Source organism: Anguilla anguilla, chromosome 6, assembly GCF_013347855.1.
Source record: "Anguilla anguilla isolate fAngAng1 chromosome 6, fAngAng1.pri, whole genome shotgun sequence".
NCBI classification, from domain to species: Eukaryota; Metazoa; Chordata; class Actinopteri; order Anguilliformes; family Anguillidae; genus Anguilla; species Anguilla anguilla.
The window spans coordinates 34,872,472-34,878,759 of NC_049206.1; the positions used below are offsets into that span (position 1 = coordinate 34,872,472).

Below are 6,288 nucleotides of genomic sequence, written 5' to 3' on the forward strand. Positions count from 1 at the left end.
AGAAGCGACAATTGATAGTAGAATGACATGGTATTATTTTTGCAAAATTCCTGTTTTATTTCAGAGTTTAGTGTTCAGAGTACCCGTTTCTCGACTATTGTTGCCTTTCTCTTGTTGCAACGACTGAATACACATTTTATATATGGTAAAAGAAAATTTTCATAAACAGTATTCCTGAATAGACACTACTGTCCATGTGTCATTCTCCAGCAATCTTTGCATTTCAGAAAATAACATTAGTACCAAAGGAAATAACCACAAATAATTTAATTGAATTGGCTAGACTTTAGTGCAATGAAAGCGTATCAACCACGAGTCTGCTGTGTGCATTGAACGACAATTAAAACCGACGGCACTGTGAAAATAAACGTTTTCTCCAATATTTACAGTCTCAATTGCAAGCGCTTAAAAATATCTGGTAAATGAGAAATTGTCATGTTGAGGTAATTATTCTATTCCATGTTGAGGACTGTCATCCATTGAAAATATCTATACAGAAGCAAAATACTTGACAAAAAAGGAAAAACTGTTTGTCATTGATATACCTTTATTCTCTATTGCGTACAATACTAAAATAAACACAAGTAAAAAAAAAAGTTTTCTTAAAGAAACTGTACAAAAAGTTTATTTATATATACTAGATTAATTTCAGAACAGTCTACTGTCCAATAAAGGCACTATATTCTGATATAGCAGATACAAAGATATACAGTAGAACTTTTTCAATTCGGTACGTTTTCTTAAAGAACTTTCTTGCATTCTCCATATAATGTAACAAGGACAGGTGGACACTCAGGAATGTGAGCCCTGAACCCTAGAAAACAAGATGCAAAGCACCCCCTTCAGAATCACACGGTCCGTATATCTTGCTTTAAAAATTTTCTAGGAAGAGACAGAGGGGGAAGGGGAGATATCATGGCAAAAGTTTGCACCAATTTGAAGTTGGTATTACCGTCCCATTTTCTTAGTCCAAAACAGATTGAGATTAATCTCCATGAGTTGACCTTGAGTACCCCAAAACTCATGACCGGAATATATATATATATATATATATATATATATATATATATATATTTACTTTTACAATACTATGAGCTAAACAATTTTATTACAAATTGAAAGGATATGAAATAGCTTGAAATTTTGACATGACCTTTGAAACTAAGCCTGCAATTGCGTTGCCGGGTCATCACTGAAGCATGTCTTTCTTGTGACTAATTCAGATACACACACACAGTCACCGACACTCAATACTTACCTGTTCTTACATTTAAGACCAGATTATTTGGTTTATCTCATCAGTGGTAAACATATACACTCACCGGCCACTTTATTAGGTACACAGTGGCACCAGGTGTGGTCTTCTTCTGCTCTAGCCCATCTGCTTCAAGGTTCGACGTGTTGTGTGTTCAGAGATGCTCTTCTGCATTCCTCGGTTGTAACGAGTGGTTATTTGATTGCTGTTGCTTTTCTATCAGCCCGAACAAGTTTGGCCATTCTCCTCTGAACATCAACAACATTTTTGCTCAATGAACTGCCGCAAACTGGATATTGTCTCTTTTAGGGCCATTCTCTGTAAACCATAGGCATGGTTGTGCGTGAAAATCCCAGCAGATCAGCAATTTCTGAAATACTCACCTTTCTTCCCCATTCTGGATGCCTGGTATGAACTTCAGCAGATCGTCTTGACCATGTCTACGTGCCTAAATGCATTGAGTTGCTGCCACGTGATTAGCTGATTAGATATTTGCGCTAACGAGCAGTTAACAGGTGTACCTAATAAAGTGTTTGGTGAGTGTAAATTCAACTGACTTTTAAATCCATCTAGCATTGTGATTCAACAACAGAATAGAGAATAGAAACGAAAATGTCAATACGGCTTCACAAATATCTGGCTTCTGAGGCACTGCATGTGCTATGACATGTTGCGTTCATAAGCATACAATGACATACATTATATATAAGCTATAGATAATTTTTTTTTTTCCCATAACAGTTTTAGCCTACATTACCATTTTAAGTGTGTACATTGTCCGAAAGTGTATATTGGTGTGCATCACATTCAGTCTTATAAAAAAACTCCCCATCCATTGCAATATACCTATCACACCAATTAAGACATCTGTCTGGCTAAGTTTATATAGATTTGACAACTTTGCATCAGTCCATTCTTTCTCTTATGCCAAGCTGAGCTTTGCTCTCCTGAACATGGACATGTTAGAATTCCTCAGTCTGCTCAAGGAAACTAGTAGACTACAAGGGAACACAGCACCCCTGAACAGACTCCAAAACTACAGGGACACACAGGGCCCCTGGCGCACTAGTAAGAACTGATCCTTGGGATGGCTGCCAGACAACACTCACATACTGAAATCACAACCATATGTCATCTTCAACTAGGGACAATATATATATATATAGCAGAGAAGTGTGGGGCAATGATTAGATAGGGAATTATACCACTGCTAATAACACCTTAGTTACATTTTAATCATATTTTACAATCGTCAACGAGACTTATAAAAGCACTGAACTTTTTCACTTTTTAACGTAATTAAAAAGGAGAACACATAACCTTTGTTCAGGCACTGTAGAAAGCTGTACTATTGTAGAAGGATCAACCTGAAGTTAAAGCCTTGGTGCTGAAAACTTGCAGCCAGTATATACCATATGTAAATTTTACATAATGCAGATCGGAGGAGATTAGAAAAATGTTGCCCCCTGACTTGCACAAAGGGGGAGGACAGATATTTTCTACCACTACCAGCGCCTTCATCATACTACAACACAACTATTGCATCTAACACTTTGAGTTGGCATCCTCAAAATGTAAATGTACTGCAACTCTTATGCTGAACACACATACCCACAAAATTGATCAAAATAGGACCATGCACTGAAATCTGACCTCTCCATGATGCAATCCAACCAGCTGCATGTTTGTACAGTCTTTTTTCCACCTGCACGTTTTAGCCTACACTTATTAAAGTCAACTTTGTCATTTTGGAAGAAGGCCAGGGAATCCAATTCCTACATCAAACACATCTCTTCATTTTGTATTGAGAATACAGCTAACATACAAAACAAAACAGATTTTTGAAATCTCTCATCTTGGACTCACTTCAAACCTGTTGGATGAAAATCCAACAATTATCTCCTCTAATATGTCTTCACAGGCTGCCATACCCAAGATTGTTCTTAACCAAAACTGAACAGTTCACTCACCTTGCCCTTTGACAAGCGCTGTGACAAGACTGACTAGGAGAGGCCCCCAGCATTGTGCACACACAGGCTTTAGGAACACAGCTACAGGAAGTAGGGACAGGGAGACCATGAACTCTACTGCCCCAAACGTGGTTTGTATCTCCTAGTGTCACACAAGGAGAGGGCTGGCATCTGGGTGAGATTTGTATTTAAATAAACAAGCTAATAAAAGAAAAAACCTGGGCGCAGGTAGGGGCTCTATGGAGGAAGGTGATGGTAGGGAAGTAGAAGGTCAGGCAGGGGATGGGGGTAAATTCAAAACAGGTTTCTAAAATCTACAGATTACATGTAGTTTTGGTCATTATTTAATGCCTCCACTGCAACCAAATGTACCCACAGTCACATGCTTGTCCCTTTCCCCTGCTGCTCCAAACATGCCCTCTTCATCCCCCTGCCCCACCCCTCAGTCATCTTCCAGAGCCTCTGTCTTGATGTCCCCAGAGACGGCCCCTGGCCTTGACAGGGCCAGAATAGTGTGGTTGACAGCGGCCATCTCCACGGCTAGGGAAATGGGGTCCTGATGGTCACTGTGGCTGATGCTATCATCCTGTGGGTGGAGGGGAGAGTACAGTTAGTCTGGAACCACTTCACATGCCTCCACTTCACATGTTGATTTAATGGAATTATTTGAAAATACTTTCACATTAGAAGAACAGTGGTGCAACATGAGCAATTGTACCAAACTGCTGAAAGACTTGAAAAGCAATGGAGATGCAGGAACTTATCAGCTCTGAAAGTTGAGCATTTTGTCTAATTAGACAGTATTTTGATAAGAACGTGTCAAGTGGCTGCTGACAGCCCCAGTCCAAAGGTACCAAATTACATTGTTAATTGGAAGTGAATATGCATGGCTGAATTCAATTTTTATCAGTGTATAACCATACAAAATGTAAAAGATGGAACTGTACAAATGGCTGTTGAACACTTTGACAATAGAAAAAAAAATGGAATACAGTAAAATATTTAACTTTAAAAAGATTGCATGAGTACAAATAAACAAGTAGTTTATCAAGAAGTCAGAGTTTGCCGTCACCCCCTCATACAAAGACATGTACGGGCATTTTGGCTACTGTCTGTTAGAGGCAGTGCATGGGTTCTTTTAAATTGCCAACATTGCTACCCTTGCCCATAATCCAAATCCAACCCCCTAGCCCCTAGTATTTCCCCTGGAGTGCCCTCAGTATTATAACTTGCTGACATCACGAGAACCACTCACAAAGATTGTACAAAGAACTCTGGAATACCCCCCTTCAGCATGAAGCCTACATTGTTGCTGGCTTGGTCATTTGTTGTCTATCACTGAAATATTTCAAAATATTAAATTTTATTTGTATTTTGTAAATTTTGTAAATTATATTTTAAAAAGTATTTGGTTTCCCAGGAATGTATTTTTTAAATACTATTTGGGAAATTAAAATAAAATAAAATAAAAATAATTTAAAAAAATCAAATACATTATTATTAGTATTGCCTGTGTAAATGTATTTGAAAATACTTCAAATATGTATTTAACTACATTTTCAAATACAAATATGTATTTGAATTTGACCATGGTCTGTAATACATTGAAAAAATCATTACATACCCATAATGTAAAATAACTGATGCTTGCCTATATACTGCAGTTTGCTTTCTGCATAAGGTAACCAATCAAAATTGGTAAATCAGATAAATTACATTATACCATTGTGCCATAATATTTGAAGTGTTTTTTTTTTTACAGTACGATCTTTCCAGAAAAGAATTTGAAAGATAATACTTTAACAAATACCTAATCCCATAGCATATACCTGTGTTGGTGACGAGGGTTCAAGTCTGTAGAAACCAAAGGGTCTAGGCAGAGGTCTCTTTTCAAAATAGGGGACATCGCAGCCCTGAAATAGATTGGAAAGTCGCTGTTGGCCGTTATGCATAACATTGAGAATACAATTCTAATGAATGCAGGAAGGAGAATGAGACAGTCACAGCCAGCTAATATGGACACTCATTTGTATGGGCTAGTCAGAATAAAATAGTGCTAAATATATTGCACCTTATTTAAACTGTCACACCAAGACAGTACCCCCTCCTCATAATATTAATATGTGCGAATTTGAACTGCAGTTAGATGTGCACTGCACTGTGAAAATGGAAAGCCGAAATAACCCAGGTAGCAGCAACCTGCTCAGAGTAATCGTTGCCATCAATATCGTCACTGTTGGAGTGGCCTCCTGGGCTCTGGACATCTATCCCATGGCTCTCTAGGATTGTTGCTTCTTCGAAGAAAAAAAAACAAAAAAAAAAAAACAATTTCCATAACAGATCTGAGAATAGGCTGCATATGAATGACTAATAATTGCATACACAGACACAGTCAAAAACTGGCACAAGGCTCACACACGTTTCAGTCGCACCACATTTATTATGTCTAGTGTTCCTTAACTTGCAGAATTTCACAGAGAAAGCCCATTTGTAAATGGAGAATGGACAAATACATTTCAGCCTTTCACTGTAGAGTATGACAACATGTTTCTACAGATTGAAAATGCAACAATGTGAACTGCAGAACTGTAGCTGTTCTTCACAAAATGATCATAAATACATTGATTGTCACCGTCCTTAAATGGGCCTTTGATACAGGGTTCAAATTAACGGGGGCTCAGGCAAAAATGCCCTTGAAAATGGACCTTATGCCTTGAAAATCAGTTAAAGGTGGCAAAAACTGTCCTTGAAATTTTTATTAGTGTCTTTTTTTATTTATTTATCACAAAAATGTCTGGAGGCATTAACATTATGTTACCAAAAATAGAAAAGAAAAAGAATATTATAATACTACAATAAAGAATGAAAGACGAAGTTGGTAATCCCCATGATGTTGTTGGGGAAATGACACCACTTATATAGGCAAAGCAGTATAACTGCACAATTAAAAATCAGTCTCATAAGATTACAGTTACCTAGATATTTAACCATAAATTTGGAACTTCAATTAATAAATAAAAAAATTACAAATATTAAAGATCCAATAATGAAATCAAAGATTTA

At 37.3% G+C, this 6,288-nt stretch overlaps 1 long non-coding RNA gene across 1 annotated transcript; it reads right to left on the reverse strand.

The window, feature by feature from the left end:
* Positions 1 to 529: 529 nt before the first annotated feature.
* On the reverse strand, positions 530 to 5,515 carry LOC118228819. The gene is made up of 3 exons (XR_004765546.1): positions 5,425 to 5,515; positions 5,055 to 5,138; positions 530 to 3,811 (listed from the first exon to the last, which is right to left on the reverse strand). It is a non-coding gene; the product is annotated as an uncharacterized LOC118228819 (long non-coding RNA).
* Positions 5,516 to 6,288: the final 773 nt, after the last annotated feature.